Below are 26,068 nucleotides of genomic sequence, written 5' to 3'. Positions count from 1 at the left end.
TTAATTTTTCTGTTGGCCATCTGTATGTCTTCTTTAGAAAAATGTCTATTCGAGTCTTCTGCTCATCTTTTAATAGGGTTTTTTGTTTTTTTCATATTGAGTTATATGTGTTGGATATTAACTACTTATTAGATATTTCATTTGGAAATATTTTTTCCCATTCAGTATGCAGCCTTTTCTTTCTGTTGACAGTTCCCTTTGGTGTGCAAAAGGATTTCAGTTTGACTAAGTCCCATTTTTTAATTTTTGCTTTTGTTTTCCTTGACTGAGGAGACATATCCAAAAACTTTTGCTAAGACCAGTGTCAAAGAGCATACTGCCTATGTTTTCTTCTAGGAGTTTTATGGTTTCAGGTCTTACATTTAAGTCTAATCCATTTTGAGCTTATTTTTGTATATGATGTGAGAAAGTAGCCCAGTTTAATTGTTTGTATGTAGTTGTTCAGTTGTCTCAATACCATTTATTGAACAGCCTGTCTTTTCCCCGGTGTATATTCTTGCCTCCTTTTTTTGTAGATTAGTTGACCATATAAGTGTGAGTTGATTTCTGTGTTCTCTATTTTGTTCCACTGATCCATGTGTCTAATATAGTTTGAAATCAAGGCATATGATACCTTCACTTTTGTTCTTCTTTCACCAGATTGTTTTGGCTATTTGGGGTCATTTGTACTTCCATGCAAATTTTAGAATGATCTGTACTAGTCTATGAAAAATGCCATTGATATTTTGATAGGAATTTCACTGGATCTTAGATTGCTTTGGGTAGTGTGGTCATTTTTAAAATATTAATTCTTCCAATGAGCATGACATATCTATCCAGTCATTTGGGCCCCTTCAGTTTCTTTCATCACTGTCTTATAGTTTTCTGAGTACAGGTCTTACCTCCTTAGATTTATTCCTAAGTGTTTTATTCTTTTTGATGTGATGGTAAATGGAATTGTTTTCTTACTTTCTCTAATAGTTTATTGTCAGTGTCTAGGAACACAACAGACTTCTGTGTATTAATTTTTTACCCTGCAACTTTAATTAATTCATTTATTAGTCCTGATAGTTTTATGATGGCATTTTTAGGATTTTCTCTCTCTCTCTCTATATATATATATATATCATGTCTTCTGCAAACAGTGGCAGTTTTTTTCCTTTTCAATTTGAATTCCTTTTATTTATATTATTTGTCTGATTGTTGTGGTTAGGACTTTCAATACTATTTTGAATAAAAGTGATGAGAATGGGCATTCCTGTCTTGTTTTTGATTTGAGAGGAAAGGCTTGCAGCTTTTCATCATTGAGTATGATTCTGGTTTTAGGTTTGCCATATGTATCCTTTATTATATGGTATGTTCCCTCTATACCCAATTTGTTGAGAGTTTCTGTTATATACGGATGTGCAATTTTGTCAAAAGCTTTTTATGCATCTATTGAGATGACCATATGATTTTTATCCTTCATTTTGTTAATGCAGTGTATCACATTGACTAATTTGTGGATATTGAACCATCTTTGCATTCTGGGATAAATCCCACTTGATCATGGTGCATGATCCTTTTAATATATTGTTGAGTTCAGTTGCTAATATTTCATTTAGGATTTTTGTATCTATGAATCAGTGCTAGTGGCTTGTAATTTTCTATTTTTATGGTGTCTTTGCCTGGTTTTGCTACCAGGATGACACTAGCCTCAGAATGAGTTTAGAAGCATTCCTCCTTCAATATACTGGAGTAGTTTGAGAAAGATAGGCATTAATTCTTTTTTAAATGCTTGGTAGAATTCAACTGTGAAGCTCTCTTGTCCTGAACTTTTGTTTGTTGGGAGTTTTTTGTTTGTTTGCTTCTTTTTTGTTTGTATGCTTGTTTCAGAAAAGTGGTACAGATGAACCTATTTTCAAGGCAGGAATAGAGACGTAGACATAGAGAATGGACAGACATGTGGACACATTGGGGTGGGAGGAAGGAGAGAGTGGGGCAAATTGGGAGATTGGGATTGACATATATGCATTGCTGTGCATAGAATAGATAGCTAGTGGGAATATGCTATAAAGCACAGGAAGCCCAGCTCGGTGCTCTGTGATGACCTACATAGGTGGAATGGGACAAGGGTGGGAGGGAGGTCCAAGAGGGAGGGGATATAGGTAAACATATAACTGATTCACTTCATTGTACAGCAGAAACTAACACAACATTGTAAAGCAATTATACTCAATTAAAAAAAAAGCTCCATTTGCCTCTTGGCTTCACTTCAGGTCCTTTTGTTGGCACTTCATCCATCATAAATCCTGAGTTGTCTCCTGTGATAGCAATTTCCCAAAGGGTTGTAATATGACACAATGTGGAATTTCCTTCTCTAGGTTCTTGAGGAATGTCTTTGGTCCATCCCTCTCATTTAGAGGTGCTATATACCAGCTGTATCCTATTAACTATTCTCTCAATAAAACATATTATATTAAAACAGCGCTTAACATATATTGCATACTTAATATGCAAAGCATTTGTGCTAAGCATCTTAGGATCCCTAACTTATCCCCCTTTTTTTTCCCCTTAACTACTGATTCAGTTTCTTTGCTGGTAAATGATGTGATTTCTAGGTACTTGTCCATTTTTTCTTGGTTGCCCATTTTATTGGTGTATAATTGTTTATAGTAATCTCTCATGATCTCTTGTATTTCTGTGGTGTTGGCTACAGTTTCTTATTTTGCATTTCTGATTTTATTTATGTCTTCTCTCTCTCTCTCTCTCTCTCTCTCTGATATGTGTGGATAAAGGTTTATCATTTTTGTTTATCTTATCTTTTCAAAGAACTAGCTTTTTGTTTCATTAATATTTATTTTTTTTGGTCTCTATTCCTTTATTTCTGCTCTGATCTTTATTATTTCTTTTCTTCTACTAACTTGAGATTTTGTTTGTTTTTTTCTGGCTCCTTTAGCTGTAAGGTTATGCTGTTTATTTGAAATTTTTCTCATTTCCTGAGGTGGGTTTGTATAACTATAAACTTTCCTCTTTGAGCTACTTTTACTGCATCCCACAGATTTTGGATCATAGTGTTTTCATTTTCATTTGTCTCCAGGTATCTTTTGACTGGGGCATTTAGTCCATTTACATTTAATGTAATTGTTGATTAGTATGTACTTATTGCCAATTTGTTAATTGTTTTGGTGTTATTTTCATAGTTTTTTTTTTCTTTTTTTTCTCTCTTTACCTGTGATCTGATGATTATTTTAATGTTACATTTTGATTCCTTTTTCTTCTTTGTGTTTGTGTATTTATTACAGATTTTTGGGTTTTGGTTACCATGAGATATGCATATACTAACTTACATATGTATATACATGGCTATTTTCAATTGATGACCCCTAAATTTCAAATGCATCCAATAACCTTGCGTTTCTACTAGCCACTTTATATTTGATGTTTTTGATATCATATTTTACGTCTTTCTGTTTTGTATATCCCTTTACTTATTGTGGTTATAGTTGATTTTACTACTTTTCTTTTAAGGTCTTTTAACCTTCCTTCTAGCTTTATATGTGGTTTATTTACTGCATTTACTGTATATTTGTCTTTACCAATGAGATTTTTCATTTCATAATTTTTTATATCTCCAGCTGTAGTCTTGTCTTTTCCACTTAGAGATGTCCTTTTAACATTTCTTGTAAGGCCTATTTAGTGGCACTGAACACTTTTAGCTTTTGTTTTCTGTAAACTAGTTTTTAATCTTGCTTTCAAATCTGAGTGATGGCTTTTCCTGAGATAGCATCTTATGAGTCATTAAAACCTGATAAAACAAAAGACTCAGAAAGAAAATATAGTTGAATTTATCAATCAGTCAATAAGCATCTGTCATAAACCTATTTTATGTAAGCTCTGTGCCTGATGCCTATTATCCAGCAGCATAAAGCATGGTGCTAGCTTGCAAGGAGTTTATGTGATAAAAGTAACAACTTTTAACAATCATTATGTTAAACACTATATGCAGTAAGTTTTTTTTCATGTTTCATTTAATTAAATCTCACAGTATTCCTATTATGGAAGCATTATTATTGGTATTGGTGTTTTCAATTAACAAATAAAAATATTGACATTTAAAGGGCTTAAGTAACTTGGCCATGGACAAACAAGTAGGTATAAAATACGATACTAAACTCCAGGGTGTAAGAAATGAAAGCTTATGCTTTCAAACGTTGGATCCACTGCCTCTCTCTTTACAACTCATTGGGAAGGCAAGAAAAATATATTTGAAAAAAATGGACGTTAGGAGAAAAAACACTCTTTAGTTTTTCTTTGTTTAGATGACATTCTCTACTATTAAGCAATACTTGTGAACTTATTAAATTGAAAAAAATATTAATAAGCATCTCTGGCAACTAGGGTTTTCACAGTTTTAATGAACAAGGAAAGAGACAGCTTAATCAGTGAGAGTACAGAAATAGATCACATCCTGAACATCAGAAGTTAGGTAAGTTAAAGCCATCAAGGGTCTTTCAGCATCTCTGGCAGTTTATCTCCACACCAAATTTGAACACATCAGCCTTAAACTACTAGAAATTTAGGAGCCAGCTAAGAAAATTATCAAAGGGCTGAGGAGGATCTCCCTAGAGAAAGCAAAGTTAAAACAACAGCTAAAGTTGTTAGAATTATAAGAAGTTAATCAGTGTTCTGTTTTAGGATGAACCAAAGTGAGTATACAAGACAACAGAGAATTCATATAGGTCAGAGCATAGGTGAGGTTGTGGAGATAATAAAACTTCCCCACTTAAGGATAAATAAGTTTGGACACAAAATCAGAGCATAATGTCCAGCATGAGTAACAACAGGTCAGAGTCTATTGACCTGTACAGGTTAGACAAGCTAGGGAGGCAAAATCCTGGGACAAAGGTAAGTAGTGCAGATTTTTAGAAAGAAGCTTAATACATAAGAATTCTTAGCCAAAGATCTAAATTTTATTTAAAGGCAGGCAGCTCAGTTCTATCTGTTCAACTCTATCATAGTGTCTGGTAATTCAAACTTAAGGAATCAGACTCTCTAATATAAGCACTCACTGTGTATTGATTCATTCTTCCATGCATTCAGCACATATTTGGCACCCTGTGTAGCAATCACAGTGATGCACATCATACCTGTGATAAATGAAAGGCAAATGAAACAAATACAATCTTTGCTCTAATGAAAATTATATTATAATGAAGAGTTAGACACTAAATAAATAACTACCAAAGCGTGTTTTAAATTATAATTTTGATCAGCTATAAAGAAAAGTTACTGAGCATTGCAAGAATGAGTTATAGAAGGAACTATCCTAGTTTGCAAATTGGTAAAGTAGCATATACAGCTTGAAAGATGAGTCAGTTACCCAAGTAAGTATTTGCAAAAAAAAATTCCTGACAAGGGAAGAATAAAGTCTTAAAAGTAGGAAAAACAGGGAGATGGCCAGAGTAGCTAGAATATAGTGAAGGAGGGGGAAAAAAAAAAAAAAAAACATGATGAAGCCGTAGAATTGGCTAGAGGCCAACAGGACATTATATGCTGTATTGAAGATTTTGAATTATCTTAATTGTAACTTAGGAAAACACTGAACATTTTTATGCTAGTAAACAATATGGTGACATCGGCATTTTTAAAAGATCACTTTAAGTGACCTCACTATGTATTTGGTATAGATTAGACAGCAGCAGAGTGGATATGGGGAGCTCACCTATTAGACAGTTTCAATTGTCTAAGCAAGCGATGATGATAGCTTGAACTTCGCTATTGACAATAGAGATAGGAAAAAGTAAATGGATACAGTATATAGTTAGGTGGTAGAAATGAAGGTTGAAGGTGTAGGCTTTAGGCATAAACAAGATGGTGTAGGGTGATGTCATTTACTAGGAAAGGAAGGACTGGAGAAGATCAGATTTGGGGGAAATATTGAGAACTCGGTTATCTAAGAGTGAGATATAACCAAGTAGAAATATGAAGTTGGTGTGTTGGATTTCAGAAAAGGTATCTTGCCTAGAGACAAAATTTGAGTTCATCAGCATATAGATAATCTTTCAAGTAGAAAAGATATCTCAGTTTCTGGAATGAGTAGATGAGTGGATGATGGTAACATTTCCCAGCACAGAGGAAAAAAAGGAAAACCAAATTTAGAGAAAGGCGATTGAGTTCATTTGTGAACTGCTTGAGATACATCAAGTACAAAAGTAGGCTGATGGGTCTAGAGTTCAGAAAAGAAATTTTGGCTGGAGATATAAGTTTAAATTTAGTATACATTATCTGTCAAGTTATGCAAGTACATAAGATAAAGTTTATATCATTTAATTATCAATTAAAACGGTCTTTAATAACTGTCTTGCAAAATTCTTAAAATTTAAAATGGTCTTTAACAATAGGCTAGCTCCAACAGACCACTGAAGTCATTGAAGACAAGAATGTCTAGATTCCTGACACCAAGTTAGATTTTGACCTGTTGCCTATGTCAATGAATATTTCCCATGTCATGAACATTTTTGGAAAAAAAAAAAGTGCACAAGTCAATGTTAACCGGATTGGAAGAAAGACTAGTGTTCTTTGCATTCACACCTGCATGCCCCAAGCCAGGTTTTTTCCCTTCTGTTTCATATACCTGTTTTTCTTTGTATTGTTCATTTGGATTATTTTTCAAACATAATTGTTACTGGGTTATATTCTAGACAGGTATTTTGCATCTAACAATTTTGCACCAAGGGTCAGTCTAGATCATATGTTATTCCTTATATTTAAATTAAGAATTTCAATCCCTATGTTCAACCAATTATCTATTTTTAATTTAAACTCTTGTGTATTTCAGTGAAGTAGCACTTAGTTCAGAAAGATCCCCACACCCACTCCCTACAACTAAAATATTAGTTATATTTTTAAGACACTCTGTGAGTGCCTCTTCAATTCACAGGACAAATGTCTATGATGAAATCTTTTCCAGGAAATTACAGTTGCAAGTTTAAAGATAAAACTCCTTATGAAGAAGCAAAGTTGATTGCCTTATGCAATAACTCTATGAAAACAAATATTTTACAAAAGAACTTACTGGAATATTAATATCCTGCTATGAGACCTAGTTTTTGGTAGAAAAATAAAATGCATTGCAAAGTATTCATATAAAAAAAAGAATGCATACAAAATTGCCTTACTAAAAGAAAGTATAACAGTTATATTTTACATTGAACCTAGAGTCAAATAAGAATGGAAAGAGTGTGAATAAAAACTTCTGTCCAAGCTTATTTCTGAAATGATTTTATATCTGGAGACTTCTACAGCACTACAGATTGGCTTTAAATGGTTGTATAAGAGATCAGGTGAAACTAATCTAGGATGTTAGTCCTCAGGACAGTAGCTATCTTTGTGGGTGGTGGAGGATGGAGGGGAGAACACAGGGCCTCTGGGCTACTAGTAATGTATTGTTTGTTGATCTGAGTGTGGGTGACATAGCTGTGCCAGTTTGTGAAAATTCAACAGGTTGTACGATGTTATATGCACACAAATGTAACATATACTTCCATTAAAGTTTTAAAATATTTGTATACCTATGCACATCCACATATGTGCACACAATGTAAACTTCTGCGCTGTAATCATGATGTGGTCATTTAAAAAATACATCTATTTAGAAGTTTTTAATTAAGTACTTTTCAGTGATGAGGCTAAAACTTGTATAAAGTCCATAAAAGGAGTCTGTGTTTTTAATGGGTTAATCAAATATGGTAGTGAATGTATTATTTATTTTGTTATTGGCATCTATTCATTCATGAATTCTTACAATAAACCTTATTTTTTCTAATAAGCCTTCTTAAAGGAGTTACTTATGGGTCAAATCATTCTTTTCAAAAGCTCAAAAATCTTAAAGACCTAAGAGTGTACACTTTTTTTGAATGAAAGAAATTGAGACATAATGAAGTAAGTCTAAATTGTCTTGAGACTAGACATTTATTTAGACTAGACTATTTTGCAAATATTTAAATTTGTTACTAGAAAAAGGAAGCAGGATTAAACTTCTAAAATTCTTTTGTAATGTGTATCTAGAGATACATACTGGCTTGTACCCAGAGCTATTCAGTGAATCTCATGGGATAGAACTGGTTGCTGTTATCTCTGACTTGAAGTTAAATATGTCTCCTTCCAAGAGCATTTAGTCCCTTTAAAGGAAAACTGCTTCTCTAAAAATAACTAAAAGTAAATGCAATTAACTAGGGATTATAATAATTATTTGGGAGTTATCCTTTCATAGACTTAAAAACTTTAAATTATATTTTTCAATTAAACCTGTAACCATTAGCAGAAGTCTTAGTAGTTTCATTTTATATGCAGATTGAACTACAGTTGGATAATTTGTACGAGACCCTGGAAATCATTTGGGTATATTAAGCTCTGTGAGCTAACTGAAATATTGAGAAAATATTGGGCATATTAATGGAACTAGGAATTCTTTAATGTTGCATGGACAATGTACAAGTTTCTCAAATTTGGGGACATGTTAGGATACCTGTTCCCTATAGCTATTTTCCTCCTCTTTATTTAACTGAAAGATGTGTGCCCACTACCAGCTTAATAAATAAAAGTATATGCAAATAAAATTCTCTATATCCTCCTCCTCAGTAATACCCTTCTTCCTCTCCCCAGAAGTAAATACAATCTAGAATTTGGTATTTATATCCAGACCTTAATTTTCATGTATCTTATTTACATATACCTTTAGGCAAAATATAATATCATCTTGCTCATTTTTAAACTGGAATTGGAATTGGAATTATGATGTATGAGTTCTGCACTTTTTTCCCTCAGCATTGTGTGAAAGCTCTATTTATGTTGATGGTTATAGCGCTATTTTGTTCATTTCTTGATAAATTAAAAAAAAATGTTAAAGGTTATTACTGTGTAACAAGCCTGGGCTTTGGTCCAGTGGAACTTTAATTCTGTCTTATTCTTTACATCTATGTACCCTTAAGAAAGTTACTTAAAAGTATTTCAGCCTGTTTTCTTACCTATTGAAAAGGATGTTAACGTCTTCTTTATAAATTAGTTTAGACATAATTACATAATGTGAATTTGGAGATAAATATATAGATATATAAAATATTATGTATTTGGAACAATAATAAATGGTTTTTCTTTTCCATATTTCAATTTTTTATCTTATTTTTAAAACAGGTAGTGATTACCAAACATACATTTTTGTATGCTTTTGATGCAAAACTCTTTATTTGTGGGTCTTCTGGGATATGTAGAAAAGCAGAGATAGAGAGAATGCATTCTATTCTGACCGTGGTTCTTGGAAGTGGTTCAACAACTTCATGTGGTCTAAGGGGTGTGAGTTGTGAACTTGGAAAATCTAGATGTGACTTCAGGCTCACCTGTTCATTGGTCATGTGGCTTGGCCAAATTTCTTAACCCTTCTTTGAGCCGGAGCCTTCATTGATAAGTGGAGGTAAGTGCTACTTATCTCACAAGAGCTTTGTGATGATCAAATCAAATCAGTTTATTAAAGTACTAAGCATGTTCTAGCCTTATAACATATGTTTAACATATATTTGCAGTTTTCCCTTTTGTAGTCAACTTATTAATGATGTCAAGACATTTACTTAATGTAAGGCTTTTATGTACATTTTCTTATCTACATCTCAGGGTTTCATCCTCCACCGTCTTTTCTCTGCACACTTTCAACCCGGTATTGTTTCCTCCGCTTCCACAGCTTAAACAATTCTGGCCACTCCCAAACCAATTTAGTGAGCATAGTTTCATTACCCAAGTGTCTACTGGAAGCTCTATATGTATCCAATTTTTTACCAACTCCTCATCTTGCTTCCTGGTTTACCTCCTTTGTTTCATTTAACTTTATAATCTTATTACCTCACCATCTTCTCATAATATTAGTGGTTCTTCTTGTCTTTTCTCTCTTTTTTTTTTTTTTTGGATGGGATGAGAGGTGAAGGATACTGAGTGACCCAAGTCCTAAAGTCTTCCATGAATTCTCCCTGTCTCTTAATCCTACTTAGTTCTACTACTCTAATGTTTAAATATCTCTAGAATATCCCTATCTCTGCTTTGTGTAGGCCTTCATCATTTCTGGCTGACTAAAATGGTATTCTATTAAACACATTCTTTTAATCTGGTTACTGCCTCCAATCTATCCTTTAGGCACAAAATCTAGTCATATTACTCTCTTGGTAAATGTATCTCTTTCTCTGTAGAATAGCTTAAAATTCCTTAACAGTGTTAAAAATGTTGTTTATAATCATGATTTTAAGTTTTTAAAAAGAGCCCTATACTATCAGATTTTGTACAATTTTGCCTCATCACCTGAGAAACTGTGTATTGTATCCAAAATTATCATAATATAGATACTTCAGTTTCTCAAGCATATCATGTAATACCCTGTCTCTCTACAAATGCACGCTTTTCACTTTATAAGAAATGGCTTTCCCTTCAAGCCTTTTCTTCAAGAGAAAGATATGGGAGAAAATAAAGTAACGTTTCTGCTGTGTCAGACACTGTAAAGTGACATAAAGACATTGCAATATTTGAATTTTCTAATAACTGTGATGGCAATGAAATTTCCATTTAGAGATGAGGAAATCAAAGCAGGATTTAAACTCTCATCTGGATACCTACAAAAACTGTATTTTTAATTATTGTACTCTAAGCCATTTATTTAGTTCTTACAAAAAGATGAAGAGATAGATATTTAACTTGATTTCTGCATTATAAAACTGATGGTTCCTGAAGTATAGGTAGCACGGTTAAGGTCGCATAAATTTGTAACCCAGCAGGACCCTATGGCGCCTTCCTGCAACAGATCCCTCCCGCCATGTTCTCTGCCTGCCTTTCCTTTGTAGAAAAGCTGTAGTCTCCCAGGCCTCTCCTGAGTCACAAAAGCCTGGCTCAAGAATTAATTATTGCAAAGATGTGAACACGTAGTGACAAAAGTAGCACTTGAGCCAGGAGAACTGGTAACAATTTAAACAGTAAATCAGCCATATGGCAGTCACAGAATCTTTGGTTCCTCCCCGAAGTACCTCGATAACAGTATCTGAAACATAGTTCCTGAGTTTTTTAACAGATGCTAAAACCCCCACCAAATGGCAGAAGTTAACTACTTGATGACCATGATCTACTGGAGCCTGAGGATTAATGATAACCCCTGTGACACTGCCCTGTTACCTCATCATCAACCAATCAGAGAGTTGTGCACAAGCTGATCACATCCCCAGGACTCTCCTCCCTCACTTTGCCTTTAAAAATGCTCCCTGAAACTCATCTGGGAGTTTGTTTTTTGAGCATTAGCTGTCCCAGACTCCTTGTCTAGTGCTTTACAATAAATGCTGCACTTTCCTTCACCACAACCCAGCGTCAACCTTGGCTTTACTGTGTATGGCAAGCAGACCCAAGTTTGCTTGGGGAACAAATTCAGGAAGCTTGAATTTAATTTCAAATTTGTCAAACATTAAAGCCCATGTTAGTTCTATTTACCACTCAGTTTCTTTAAATATCACCCCCTCCATGAATCATTTCCTAATGCCCCATGAGCAGTTGGTGATGCCAATATTTCTTCTGCTGTGATGCCTCATACATAATACTTATCTTTCAGTTACTTAGCATACAGGCACAGCATGTGTTAGTAATTACTTTATTGGCATACCTTAACATGTATCAGAGGTGGTTATATCCATCACTCTGCATCCATGTCTTTACTTGTTTTCCTCACTAAAATATGAATACCTTGGGGTCAGCCACTATAAATACTTGTCTTCCTAGCATGTAGCACAATTTGTTTCATATAGAAGGTACATAATAAATATTTTTTGATTGAATGAATATGTTATGATTAGGGGAAGACTATGTTATAGGCAGGACAGCTTGAGAAAAGAGGAAAGAATGTCTTAAATCTCAGAAAATAAATGCAGTTTGCTCCCACATCCCCTAAGCTCAGGAATGGAGAAAGTTTGGCAGGTTAAATTATTTTCCTAATGCTACATGGCATTATATATTCTTATAATGACTATAAATTATGCATTTTTCCAAATGACAGGCAGATTAGGTATATATCTTAATAGATAATGCAAATTTAGCAGACTAAATATGTTTTGATTTATTCACAAGTTTTGATTTGTTTTATTGACCCTATGGTACATTATAGAGTTCACTCCATATTTTACAGGCATTATAAATTCAAAATATTGGAAAGCCTCTAGATCTATAAAGAGATCAAATTGGTCTAAAAGAGCCATCTCTGTTTTCCATCCATTTGAAAAGATTGGTTAAGTGTGTTTCTCAGGCATAGCCAGACTTCTGGAAAGTGGAAATTTGTTCTTATTATGTTTTTGGGCTTTATCTTATCTGGGAGTACAATCGATTATCTTTACTCAGGTGTTCCCTTCAAGGTTTACCTGCTGCCCCCACTCTGATTTCTTAGGGGATTTACTGCCTCCATAGCTTTTTTCATGCCATATTCTTCTCTTCTCTCCTGACTCTAATCTTGGTCTATTCTAGGTTGATGGGTGTGTGTGTATGTGTGTGTGTGTGTGTGTGTGTGTTTCATCTCTCTCCCCACCTTTAAAATAATTGAATCTGAAAATTCACCAAGTAGGTGAAAAATTGCCATCACCATTTTAGACTTGGGTCTTGAATATTTGTATGTGAGAAAAGATATTTGTATGTGAGAAAAGATATTGACTTTCACTCACTGTGGAAGGAGAGAAGGACAAAGCTAATGCTTTTCCTATCCACCTGGTTGTGCACTATTGAACCATGTCACTGCAGAGAACTTAAATTTCCAACGCTTACATTTCTAATTACTTTTATTTTTGTCAGCAATTTATATCTCCTAAATGATTGTACCATATATCCTTATACAGGATAACTTAAATTTCAAAGTTTTCAATTTTCTACTATTTTTAAATGAGGTGTTATCTTCATCTAAGTGCTTAAATTGATAAAACTCTGGGCAGGAAATTAATCCTTAGCTATAATTTCTGTAGTTTTTCAGTGTTTGAGATCTTCTGTATAGAGGATAAAGAATATTATTCAGATAAATATTATAAAATAAGGTTTACTTGTACTTTACTTGAATTGTATATGTTAGAAGCAGTATATATATGTATATATATAAACATACAAATGGAATCTGGCTTGGGCAGAACAAAGCATTGAGGAATATGGAATCTATAATCTACATAGTAATTGGATAGTTAATTTCTCAGACACCATTTGAATATTTTAGCATAATCTTTTCAGCTAGGTGTACCTATTTTCTCAGTGACCTAGCAGGGCTTCTACTCTTACTGTACTTGGAAGGAAGAGCTATCTTCCTGAACTCCATCGCTGCTGTCATCAGGGCTCCTACTACCCTCTCAGGCTGATATCAGTTGTTACTGGTTTATTGACTGAAAATCACCATGGTTGTGCCTCCTCCAAGGGTGACTTGCTCCCTGCAGTGTAATCATTAGATGGGAAACCTTGGTTATACTCTGGGAGTTATTCTCTACTCTAGCCTTGAGCCATGACTTGAAGGTTTCACTTTGGTCTTGCAAATGGTCACGTGTGGTGAGATAGAAATATATGTGTGTGTGTGTGTGTGTGTGTGTGGTACCTATGTATACATAACATATAAATTATATATACGAAGAGGCTTTGAGAAGACATGGCATTAGGCCTCTATCATAAATGATCTTAATAACATCAGTTCTTTTTGGTGGATAAAGCTTAATCAGTTTTTACAATGAAGATACTTTGGGAAATAGACAAACATTTCTTGTATATAAATGCATTTGCTATTTTACATGGATCTCCCATTACGGTAATTTTTTTCAAATACTACTGCGAAATTTTAAAATGCTGTCACAGTAGTATTTTCCAGATACTGCTGTGATATTTCAAAATGCTACCTGTGTTTTCTCTTGATGAATAGTAGCATGATAAAAAACACAAACTGTTTCAAAGCTTACTTTTTCGAGGCAGTGAAAAAAGACTAGTAGAAATCATAGCGTGTTCTTAGGAGCTTAAATTCTGAGAGAAAGGGCTCTCAGAACTACGGACACACCCAGAGTACAGGTGCGTGTGGTCCAAAAGAGTTAACAGTGATGAACAACCATGTACCCACTATGATGATAAAAAAAAAAAAGAAAGCCTCTTCCATATTATTGAAATAAAAATTAATTATTTTTAAGTTAAAGTCTTCTAAGAATAAAAATCTCTTCTGATTTAGAACAATATATCATTGTTTCTGTTTTATTTTTTCTTAATTTTGGGGTTAGCCCTGTTGATTTTCCCGAAATGGTAGAAAAAAATCAACTCTGTATATCTCACTTCTAATATAAAATATTCAGTCTAGACCTGCAAAAAGTGTGTATTTTGCATAAAAGAAAACAGATGCTGTAGCGTTTCTGCGGAAGCGCCCAGTTTAAACATTCTGCAGAATGCAAATGCCATTTCGCCTATGTGAGTGTTTTACCCGAGTGGATGCTGCAGGGTTGGAGGCTTCTGCCTGTGATTTAGGTTGTAATTTTATTTGTGGAAATAAACCAATCGCGGAGCTCCAATTGTCTTAGCGATGAGGTGATCAATAGCCCATTACTGGATAGAACAGCGGCTACAGGAAGTGCATTGAAGATTTTAATGCATGAATTATGCATGCGGGTGCTCATTCTTTAGTCTCCGAACAGAATGACAGGGTTTGTGAAGTCGCCTCGGATAGTTTCTTGCATTAAGTGACTGCAGTGAAATGCTTAATATTTTCAGGCATAGAAGCAGCATTGACTCTAGCCAGCTGAATTTGGATGTAAATCCCCCAGCTCCCAGCACAGAATGCTTTATTTGAAAGTATTGCTATGTAGAGAGCCAGTTTTACTGTCATTTAACCTGCTCTCCCCAGAAGGTTGGCTGAAGGATGGGAGCGGCTGTGCCTGCCTCTGAGGTCTCAGCTTGAAGTCCTTTTAACTTGCTTTCTGATGCAGGAGAGAGGCGTACTGTGGTGTAACTGTCGCTGCATTCATTCAAATGGACAGTTTGCTATAAATACTGTACCCAGAACGACAGGTAATTCAACGTATGAGGTAAGTCCGAGGTTTTTCTCTAGGTTAGAAAATTGCAAGCGAGAATGTGCTGAGTTAGAATAAGGATGATGCGGTATTAGTAGGATTGACTCACGCCTCAGTACTGCGATGCACTGTCAGGGTTGTCAGTTGTTATGTTAATTGAAAGCTGATTTTATTTTATATTTTTGACAGTATTTGTGCCGTAGGGTATCTTATTTTGCACGCAAAAGCTTTTCAAGAATGTACCAGATCTCAGATGTGTGTGTCTCAGACAGAAACCTGCAAATTGGGGAGGGGCAACGCGGAGAGTAGGAGCTGAATCAATAAAAAATTACCTCCTATGGAGAAGTTTTATTTCCTTTATGTCAATATTTTCAAATTATGGTAAAAAATGTTGGTAAACACCAAAAATGCTCAATCCTTTCCCCAGAAGCAGAGGAAAGCACTAAGGTACTCAACTCAAATACTGTGTTGCATACGAATGGAACAGATGGAATTAAAATAATTTGGACTAGCTTGTCCTTGAAGGAAGACCTTGTTGTCAGAAACAAAACAGTTTGGCTTCTACCTGTAGTGTTTTGTTTGTGTTTTTTCCTCTTGTCCAGAATGCCTCACTCCAAAAAGAATGCAGAGATGGCATATTTTGAAATTTATGACCCCCGCCCCCACCAAAAAAAGTTTTCTTTCTTTCTTGGTCTTTTAAAAATTAAGCTTATACATTGTAGAACCCACTGTATAAAAGCCAAATAAAATTTACAAAGACGCTGCAAAACTGAAAAACATAGTTCTGTATTTTGCTATATTTGCCAGTCTTTGTGAATTAAAGCTGCTTGCTTAAATATCATGACAGATAATTAATAAACATGCAAATAATGTGCAGTATGATATAAATTCCTAAACCTTTCATTAGGGTGGGATAATAGTATTAATAACCATTCAGTAAGAGAGTCTAGATATAGTAAAAATTTTTAAGGATGCTCTTCAACAGTACATTTTTACTATTAGTGTATATATGATTACACATATGCATATATGTACACATATGTATACACACAAATACACTATAATATATAATTTATAAAACATCATGTATGCAATATAACATGTATATCATATAAATTAGATAATATAACATTATCTACTTCTTAAATATATTAATCGATGCTAAGTTTTTAAAAATGTGTTTGCTAATCTATCAAGAACCAGCAATAGATAAGACCAAGTATTTTTTTGTAAATTAGGGATTATTTATTAAAAATAAAAATTAAGAAAAGAAATAGAGAGTAATGATAGGACCACAGGAAAAATACCCTTCAAGCATTTCACAGTGCATTTCAATTCTGCTACAGTGTTACTCTGTTACTTGGCTTTTCTGTCAGCTGTCTGGTGGTGGTGTAGCACTATGCTCCCAGCACCACAGAATGTATTTTAATCTTCCAAGCTGATCTAGTTTAGGTACATGAGGACACTCACACGTGGAGTGGAGTTTTTCCTTAGGGAGAGGAAGAAAGGAAGGAGTGGTAGCTGCCTACACATCTTAGAGGTCTCCCTTTGCTGAATCATGGTGTTCAGTTCTACTTAAAGGCCTCCTGGGAAGGGTGGCCCCTTAACAACTGGTAAAATGGAATCTAAAAGAAAATGAGAAAGAATGGAGAGGACAGAAATAAAAGGTATTTATTGCCTAATGACATACCAAATTCTGAATAATGAGTATAATGGCAGTGCTACTTGCTGGAGCTGGCTGAGGTGACAGTAGAAGAAAACCCCCCATGCTGCGTGACAAGCTCATAGCAGTAAAATTAATGGACCAACATGAGGAGATTATATAAACAAAGGGGTGCATGTAGCACTGCACTTGTACTTATCTAAGTCTCTTTGTCATTTTTCTAGTCTCAAACCAGGCCATTAATCAAGCTCATTGAAAATATGTAATGGTTTCAATAAAGAATATTTCCCAGGTCATGTGAGGGGAATCTGGAATGAGATGTGCTCAGTTCCCAATTTCCATATTAGTTGCAATTAATTTTTATAGGTTATCAATTGGGAGAAACTAACAAGAGATTAATGAGAATATGTGAAAATCAACCACAATATATGAGGTGAAACACCCAAATGAGTTTAGATAATGATTATTATGGCAAAGTATAATCATATGAAATTCAGTTGGAAAGGAAACTGGAGATATACAAAGGATATAATAAAAAAAGAAAGAGGGAAAATGGAATGAGAAACTCATATAGTAGTGAAACATCAAATGGAAAATTTTTGGAAGAAAAATGAATTTAATTCATAGTTGATATATATTATTAATGCCTCTAAAAATCAATTTATAAGAATTCTGAAATATGATTAACTAATGTAAGATTTTGTAATTTAGCTTCAAAATGAATTTTAAAGATGACAGAGTGAGAAATCAGTTGAGAAGACTATTTTAAAATGGTAAGCAAGCAGTCAATTTTCTTATAGGGAATAAATACATATATTAATAAGGGATGTTTGCCCATACATTATAATAAATCTAAGAAGAAAACTATATCTCTGTCTAGTTATACTATGTTCAACATTAAGACTGTAGAAAAGTTATGCATCATTTATGGAACATTAGAAGAATAAAAGATGAGATGATATACCCATTTTCCAAACCTAAAGTAGACATACAAATTGATTAAATCTGAGTTTATATTTATATGACAAGGTAATCCTCTATAGGATTCTTTAGTAAATAGTCCTGATGTGTTACAAGCTTTGTTAAATACATAGAAAACTTTTTCAAGTATGAATTTATAACAAAGAGTGATACCAAGAGATTTCATATTCTTTTCCATTAAAGAAAATGATAAATTTAGCTCCTCCTTAAAATATTTTCCCTAAGAAATTATAGTTCATGAAACATTTTCCTTTTATATATGCTTTTAGGAGTTGACTCTGATGGGTGCTCCATTTTAATATAACTTCATGCATGTTTCACCAATTTATTCCCTCTGATTATAAATATACATTTTACCCCATTATTTATTGTTTCCTAGTCAATTTAACCTTACAAGACAACTCAGTGCAATGAAGAAGCATTTATTAAGGTCTTCTTGTGTGCCTTTGCTCAGTACTCTCTGTGGATGCAAAAAAAGATGAGGGCCATGCTTTCAGTAGAACAAATAATTCAAATGCAGGAAAAAAATTAGAGCATCACATCAGCAAAATATTTGGTTAAAAGTTTGAATGTCACAGGAGAAAGGAGGAACCAGGCTCACAATTTTTAAATGGAGTCCAGGAGAAGAATATGCAAAAAGGGATGGAAATAAAAATTAGTACTATATATTCTAATGTCGGGACTGAAATAGAGGAATTGGATAGGTGTATTTGAGAATAAACAAGGTAGGGGTAGGTTATTAAGATCTTAACCAGCAGAATAACGTGTTTAGATGTGGTTTTTTAGTCACGGGGCACTCACATTATTTAATCACACTGGAGGCATTTAATGCTAAAGATATTTCTAACCTCTGAATCAGATGAATTCTCAACATTTCTTTTTCATGATTGTTAATCTTGAATTGAATGTTATATTAACCATATTTTTTTTTGCGGTATTCTAATGCTTTGCCTTGCTGAGCCTGGGGGCACTGCCCCTCCTAGGATGAGCCAATCACGGGAGTTAGTAAGCCACTGGCCCTCAAGTTCCATTTTCAAGTGCAAACCAACCAATCCAAAGCCCTGCCTTCAACCAGCCACTTTCTTCCTTCCCACATCACCCCCAAGGACAAGTACCAGACAACTAGGTACAGCCCCAATGCCCCAGACCTCCCTGAAATAATTCAAACTGGCCAAGCCTAAATCCACTTTTATCTTGCCTCCTTCCTGAGAAAACCGTAATAAAGGCTCTTGCCCACAGTTCCCCTTCTCCCTCTGCCTCCTGACCAAACCCATACCCCCTCGATTCCTTGTGTGTCCCCAGGCATGTGCCGCCTTCTCTGAATCTGTGAGTATATTTATTTTCAATGCCAGTCATCACCATATCTGTTGGCTTTACCATACCCAGATAATAAAACTTACTAAAACAAACATGAAAAACTTAACATCTTCTTTAATGTTAATTAACATCAATAGAATTATTACATTCCTAGGATTTAAAATAAATCAATGTCTTTTTCAAATTACTATCTTTTTATTAAACTGCTGTACTGCTAGCGCAAGTTCATGTGCCTGATGCACAGTGAGGCCAAACAAACTGAAACGTCGGAGTTTGAAATAGAGAAGTGTTTATTGCAGGGCCATGCAAAGAGACAGATGGCTCATGTCCCCAAAAACCTGAACTCCTCAAAGTGTTTCACCGAAGCACTTTTAAAAGCCAGGAGGAGGGGGATTGCAGGGTGTGTGATCAGCTTGGGCACAATTCTTTTGATTGGCTGATGGTGAGGTAACAGGTGGCGTCAGGGGGGTTAAAGTTATCCATCATCAGGCTACAGTAGACCAGGAGCTCTGTGTTTATGGTCTTGGTGGGGAGTTTTCACATCTGTAAAACAACTCGGGAAGTGTGCCTTTGATACTGTAATCTAGGTACTCCAAGAGGAGCTAAAGCAGAGGATACGGGGGAGGGGCATGTCCCAGGAATTCCCCATGGGGTCCTGCTCCTTTACAATATTATTTTGAATTTAAGGATAATTTCTAAGTGAACCTCCTGTAAACACAAGCTTAATTCTTTTCTAAGTTTCAAAATGTGAGTGGACATTAGTTTTTAGTCTCATGACAAGGTACATAGGTCTAAAGTTTTAAATATTTTCCTGAGTCTGCTCTAACTTGTAGTATGTTATATCCGCTACATGAAAATACCTCATGAAGCAACTAAATCAAGGGAAAATGCCGCCTTATGCTCCTTAAATATCAAATTCTGAAACTGTAGTTATCAGATGCTAGTGTTGTTTATATAACGTCTTTGACATCCAGTAGGCAACTATAACACACATCCTAAACCAAAAATATTTCTGCTACACGAAGCCTAAAAATTTGAATTGAACCATCCTGAGAACATTCTATTCAAGAAAAGATTGTTGGTAATCAGTGAATGTAAAACTTTGGAACAATGACAAACGCACTTAACCACAAGACTAAGAAGAATTGAGCTACACAGGTGTAGTGTGCCGAAGGATGTATACAAAAAGACATTAGTGATATCTTTCAGTAGTGCCCGCTATTCCTTCAGAACATTATCATTAGAAGAAGCTAAGAACAGTAAATGACTTGAAAGGGTTGAAGAATTAAAACATTAAGTGCATGTTTGAATGTTTTGCCTTTTAACTTGCCTATCTGCTTCAAGATTGTATGATTATAAGTAATTATTGCAATAAGCTTTTGATAAAGAAACTCAAGTAGAAAGTGGGAGACAATTTAGATTGAGAACAGATGGAAGGGCAGCAAGGTAGGTGGCTGGGAGGGAATCTGGAGGCGGAGCTGTGCCAGAAAGAACATAGGAATTTAAACAGATGGAAGATGATATATTAGTTGGCAACAAGAGAAGCTGGGTGACAAGCAGGAGAAATCTATTGAAGAACTGAGCGAGTAGGCAGCCAAGAGGTGAATTAAGCGGACTAGCAATAAACCAAATAGGTCAGTATAGGCACCCAAGTTCCAGAATAAATAGATAAGAATAATGGAAAACTACAATTTTTCCCTTTACTTAAACCTAGGAAATGACATTTATTGTAATTCTTAAAGTGCTTTGAAATCATGATGAACAGTGATCTTCTACGGAGGGACAATTTTAGTAGAAGATTCAGAAATGCTTCCTACTGGGGAAACGTATTCTGTGCAATGACCATGAACATAAAATTTATTCTTTCCTAGTTTTGTGTTTCCTATAATTTGGGTTCTGGCCCTGGCTTGCAGGATTTGGCTGGGACACTATCATTTGCCACGTTTATAAACTTAGAATTAACTCCAGTCTTTCCTTTTGTTCTCCAGTCTAACCTGTAACTTATTTTTTGATACATCGGCTATATTTCTCAGGTCAATGTATCGCTATCTCTTTTACTAGCCAAAGCCCTTATGCCACTGTGCCTAAAGCTTTTATGTTTATGGCCAGCATGATTATTTCTAAAATGTCTGTATTCCAGTTAATCCCACACGCAGGAGCAAGGATCACTTATCATCGGTTGTCTGGACTATATGACTATTCTTTTCAAGTGATGCATTTAGTTGCCACTTTAATCCCTTGAATTAAACTTTTGAGCACAGAGCTAGTAGCAGTATCTTCCCAAGTTCCAAGTGTCCACTTTATGTGTGTATGTGTGTGTGTGTACACACACAATTCTCTTGAACTGAAGAAACATATTTGGAAAATCTTGCACATATGCTAGCCACTATGCCAGACTTTGGGGAAACAAAGATGAGTACAACATGAACGTTTCCATCAAAGAGTTTATATTTAGATGGAATCTATAGATTTATATATACCAGATACTATGGTACAATCTGATTGATGGAATGGTGTTATAGCATATGTAATAGATATGTATATCACCCTCCATGATTGTGAATCTGTTGAGGTCAGGGAACACACTGATTTATTAATTCAGCAAATGTTTAGTAAGCTCCTTCTATGTGCAATGGCTATGCAAAGGGGAGTATATTCCTGGTTGCCGTGGACAAAATAGTCTATTAAAAGAAAAGAGAAGATCACAGAAAGTTCACTGGACAAAGCCAACACTTATAAAGGTAGAAGTAGGTACAATGAGTGCATATAAATTGGGCTCTAGCCAAAATTAGGGGAGGGAATCAAGGATAACTTCCTGGATGAGGCAATAAAAGGATACTTAAAGTAGTTTTAAAATGTTTGTATAATGGTTTATACTGTGTAGTTTTGAAATAAATGGTATTGACTGTAAACTTCAGAGGTTCACACTAAAAAAGAGGTAGATAATAAATACAATTTGAAAGGAAAAAAGTTTGTGCTGAGATCATGCTTAAATGAATAATCTCATTTAATCCTCTCTAGAAGACTATGAGATCCTCACTTTAAAGATGGGAAAACTGAGAGATGGAGGCTATGCTGTTACTAAAACTAGGCTCAGGATTTGGTGATTGGAGTTTCTCTTCTATTATTTCCATAATTTTACTAAATTGTCTTGGCACTCTGCAGGAAGCTTCAAATGTCAATGCATGTATATAATCAATGATATTATGAACCCCTGTGTTCATAGGTTTGTTCATCTTTCTTTCATTTTAATTAAAATGGGCATAATGGACGCAGTGCAGAATTGAAAATTCATTTTTATTATGATTTACTAGAAGAATGTCAAGTTTAATTTGAAAAGGAAACCATCCATAAGCATAATCTAAGTTCAAAAATGGTCACTTTGCTCAAGTATGGAAAATCTGACGAGTGGGTAAGGAACAAAATGCCACTTGAGGAAATACATAAATTTTACAAGATGTCCAAGACATGTACCCAGCTTATTGTTGAGTGGTCTGCTGAATAATGGTTTTAATAAATTTATATTAATTAGTTCATTATTAGTTCATCTAAAGTATGAATTGATGAGAGTAATTTTTAAATTCTTTTGTTAGAAGAGATGCTTTTAGAACCTTTTCTCCTTCTTAACTCCTTCAGGAGAAAAAATGGTATTAACCAGGAGAGTCTTCTGTTTATGACTGAAGAATAAAAAGGGCACCTGCATTCCCAGTGTCTAGTACAGTGCCATGAACATAGTAGATGTTCAATAAATCTGTGTAGAATGAATGTTCACGTGAATTAATGTTATCACATTTTATTAATTATAAGGCACTATTATTTGTCACACTATCAAAAGAATAGACTTTGGGAAGAACACTCATTATGTTAATTGTACATATCAAATGCAAGATGAATCCTGTAGTAGTAGATTTTTTCTTCCTTTTCTTTTTTTTAATTGAAGTATAATTAATTTACAATATTATACTAGTTTCAGGTGTACAACATAGTGATAATTTTATAGAGTATACTCCGTTTAAACTTATTACAAAATAATGGCAAAAATCTATCTCGAACTAGCTTAAGCAAAAGGGAGATATATTGGCAGAATATGGTATCATGTGACTCAAGACTGTATAAGCAAATGTTGGGAAGGATGGGTTGGGATGTAGCTGGACCTAAAGTACACCTGTACTTGAAGATCTGATTATCATGTCAAAAATGTCAGCTTCACTCTGAGTGTGGTTGTGTGTAGTTCACTATGAGTGTGCCTTAGGGAACATGCCTGGCTACCAAGATTTAGATATCTTTCTATCTTGCAGCCCCTTCTCTCCCACCTCCACCACTCAGTGAGTGTCTTTTGTGATAGTTTTTACAAAGACTATGTTGAAAATGGCAGGTTTAGGTGATTGGAATGAACAATCATGAGTATTTTTTTTGTTTTTGTTTTTGTTTTACATTATTGATTAGAAAATGAATGTAAAAACATTTGGTGCTTTAAAACTTGAACAAATATTCTGTCCAGCAAAAGTGCTGTGGCTATTTTAATAAAAGATAAATTATGTCTTATGCAGAAGTTATGTCGATAGCAGTGATGAAAATAATAAAAAATGTTTTAAATTATTTTAAAAACTATTCAACATATTTTCAGACTCCATGGGAACAATTGTTCTGTTTATGTTCATATCCCCAGCATTTAGCACATTGCCTAATAGATTATTATAAACAGTTGGTAAATATTTGTCACTAATATATTGATATAAGGTCTTCTCATTCATGTAATTAATTCATATTAGTAATGGTGAAATAGACTACACTGAGGCAGTAGGAATGTTAAGAAAATAAAATATCAGTGAGTGTTTTCCATGTTGTGACCTATTCACAGCTAAATGAAAAATTATGTAAAACAATATATTTAGAAATAAGTGACCTGCAAGATAAGCAGAGATTCAAGCCAAAAAGAATGTGTCTTGTTCAGTCTGGATTTGTATCATGTTGTTAAAGATGACTTGAAATTGTACATTGGTTTTTTGGAACTTACTCAAGATGTTAAATACATAGACAATTCTTGAGTGGAGTAGAACTAAGCAGAAAAAATAATAAAGATATTGAGAGAAGTGGTTACTTGTGCCAGAATACTCAACTAAAAGAGAGAAAACATGGACAAATGTTTACATAGATATATTTGGATAAGATTGTTGTGGAAGAAGATAATGCCAAATACTGTTGATTTTCTAATAAATAAGTGATATACTTTAATCATTTTTGTAGGAAAAAAGAAAATTCTTTGGCACAGTGATTACTGTGAAGTTACTAAATGCAAAAAATAACAAATATAATAATTTTCTCTTTGCTTTTTGTTGCAGTAGGATATAGCCCTCACCTATGGAAATGTTAGTGCCTTTAGGTAATGCCCTCCTTTTACTTAAATTTAATTTAAATAGATGCTTTCATGCAGTAATGAAGAAAATATTTTTGGTAATCCAAGAGGAAGATTATTTATAATTTGTCTGTCTAGTCCCTCATCCAGGGTAAAATGAAAATTTAAAGTTGGAAGGTGTCAAATGAAATTGTGACTAATCCTTAATTTTTGCATGTGGAAACTGTTTCTAATGATTGAGTGTTAAAATTTAAAGATCTTCTATTTAGACATACCTACATATAGAAAAACAAGTTTCAAAGCATACATGGTTAAAAATTCAATAATAACATGAAAATTGCAGTAATTTTTTTCCTTAATTGTAGAATTCTTGATTCAGATGTACTATTCTTCATGTAATTATTTTCTTAGCTTAATGGAAAAAATTTTTTAATGAATTGCTTTTACTTCTCTAAATTATCTCAAGAACCATTCTTAAGAAAATAAAAGAAGTTTCAATGAAAGAAAATTATTTCTCTGTGATTCAGAACATGTAGAATTCTTAGATCTTAACTGCAGAACTATAATGTTGGAAGAAATCATTCATGAGCATTGATTAGGAAATGGGCACCCCTTGAGACATGCTCAGTATCAATATAAACAATTCTTCTTTAAAAGGGCTAGCCATGTCAATTGATGTGCTGAAAATAAATGCTTTGGTTATATGACTTAGAATTTTCAGTAGCTTATAAGTTAGGAAGAAACAGGAATACATATGTTAAAGTTGAAATGGAGGTTATATGAATTTCTCTTGCTCGTACAGAAGATAGATTAGGATTAAACCGGCCCAGCAAATTGTAGATGTGCAATAGATACTAAATGCAGGAAAACAATGATGATCATAGTGCCTCGCAACTGGGAAAATCGGGAGAATGAAAAACACGAATTTGTTAATTGCCTGTACATGTTACTACCTGTTTGACAGCAAAATTTCTGTTTATTGTGTTTTGTTGACAGAATAAAGCATAATTTAAAGACAAATGGGTACACCAACACTTATTCATTTTTCACTTTGTGCTAGGCATTGTGATAAGTGTTTTGCATATTTATGTAAATGATATTACTGGAGTAACAATAAATATTTAAAATGAGTTAATAAAATCCAGTGTTTTAAGTTTGTGTAAGAAATGATATTTTTGTCATATATATGTCAAATATAGATGATTAGTTATTTAAAAATAATTCAGTATTATCTTCATTTATGCAATACATAATTGCATATGAGACAAATTACAAAGAAATATAGCAGCCTATTTATTTATTATTATGTTAAGAATAGAGTGATTGAGTTTGATCTCTAAAGAATCATATCAAAATTGCATTTGAGTAGAGTAGAAATCAAATATTCCACATAGGCAGTAAAAATAATTATACACAGGTTGAGTTAATTGGGGAAACTGAATCATGCGATAATTTTAGACCCTGATCTAAATGAAAGGAATTCAATAAACATATCAATGGAAAAGATCCAGTTTGTAGATGATAGAAGAGATTACTTTAGCAATGCACTGTAGTGGAAGTTAGAATAACATAGGGACATTTGATAATTGATATAAAAAGAATAGAGCAAATCTACCAGTAATGGAAACAAAACAAAACAAAACAAAGATGGCAAGGGCTGGGGGTGGGAGTGTTAATAACTTAGATGCTTCCATTACGTTTCCTTGTAGACTT

General features: G+C 34.1%; 1 protein-coding gene across 4 annotated transcripts in view; it reads left to right on the top strand.

Annotated features, from left to right (window-relative positions):
* The window catches only part of CNTN1 (contactin 1), a 329,895-nt gene that overhangs the window by 100,258 nt on the left and 203,569 nt on the right, over nucleotides 1–26,068 (top strand). Inside the window, exon 1 of one of the 4 annotated variants that reach the window (XM_057703536.1) lies at nucleotides 14,927–15,053. The exons of the other annotated variants lie outside the window; for them this stretch is intronic. The gene's annotated coding sequence lies outside the window, so the exon portion shown is untranslated. Of the gene's footprint in view, nucleotides 1–14,926; nucleotides 15,054–26,068 lie in introns of those variants that run through there. 4 annotated transcript variants of the gene reach the window in all.

This window comes from Hippopotamus amphibius, chromosome 12, assembly GCF_030028045.1.
Source record: "Hippopotamus amphibius kiboko isolate mHipAmp2 chromosome 12, mHipAmp2.hap2, whole genome shotgun sequence".
NCBI classification, from domain to species: domain Eukaryota; kingdom Metazoa; phylum Chordata; class Mammalia; order Artiodactyla; family Hippopotamidae; genus Hippopotamus; species Hippopotamus amphibius.
Note: the sequence above shows the minus strand (reverse complement) of the source record. Positions and strands in the feature narration are given on the sequence as shown.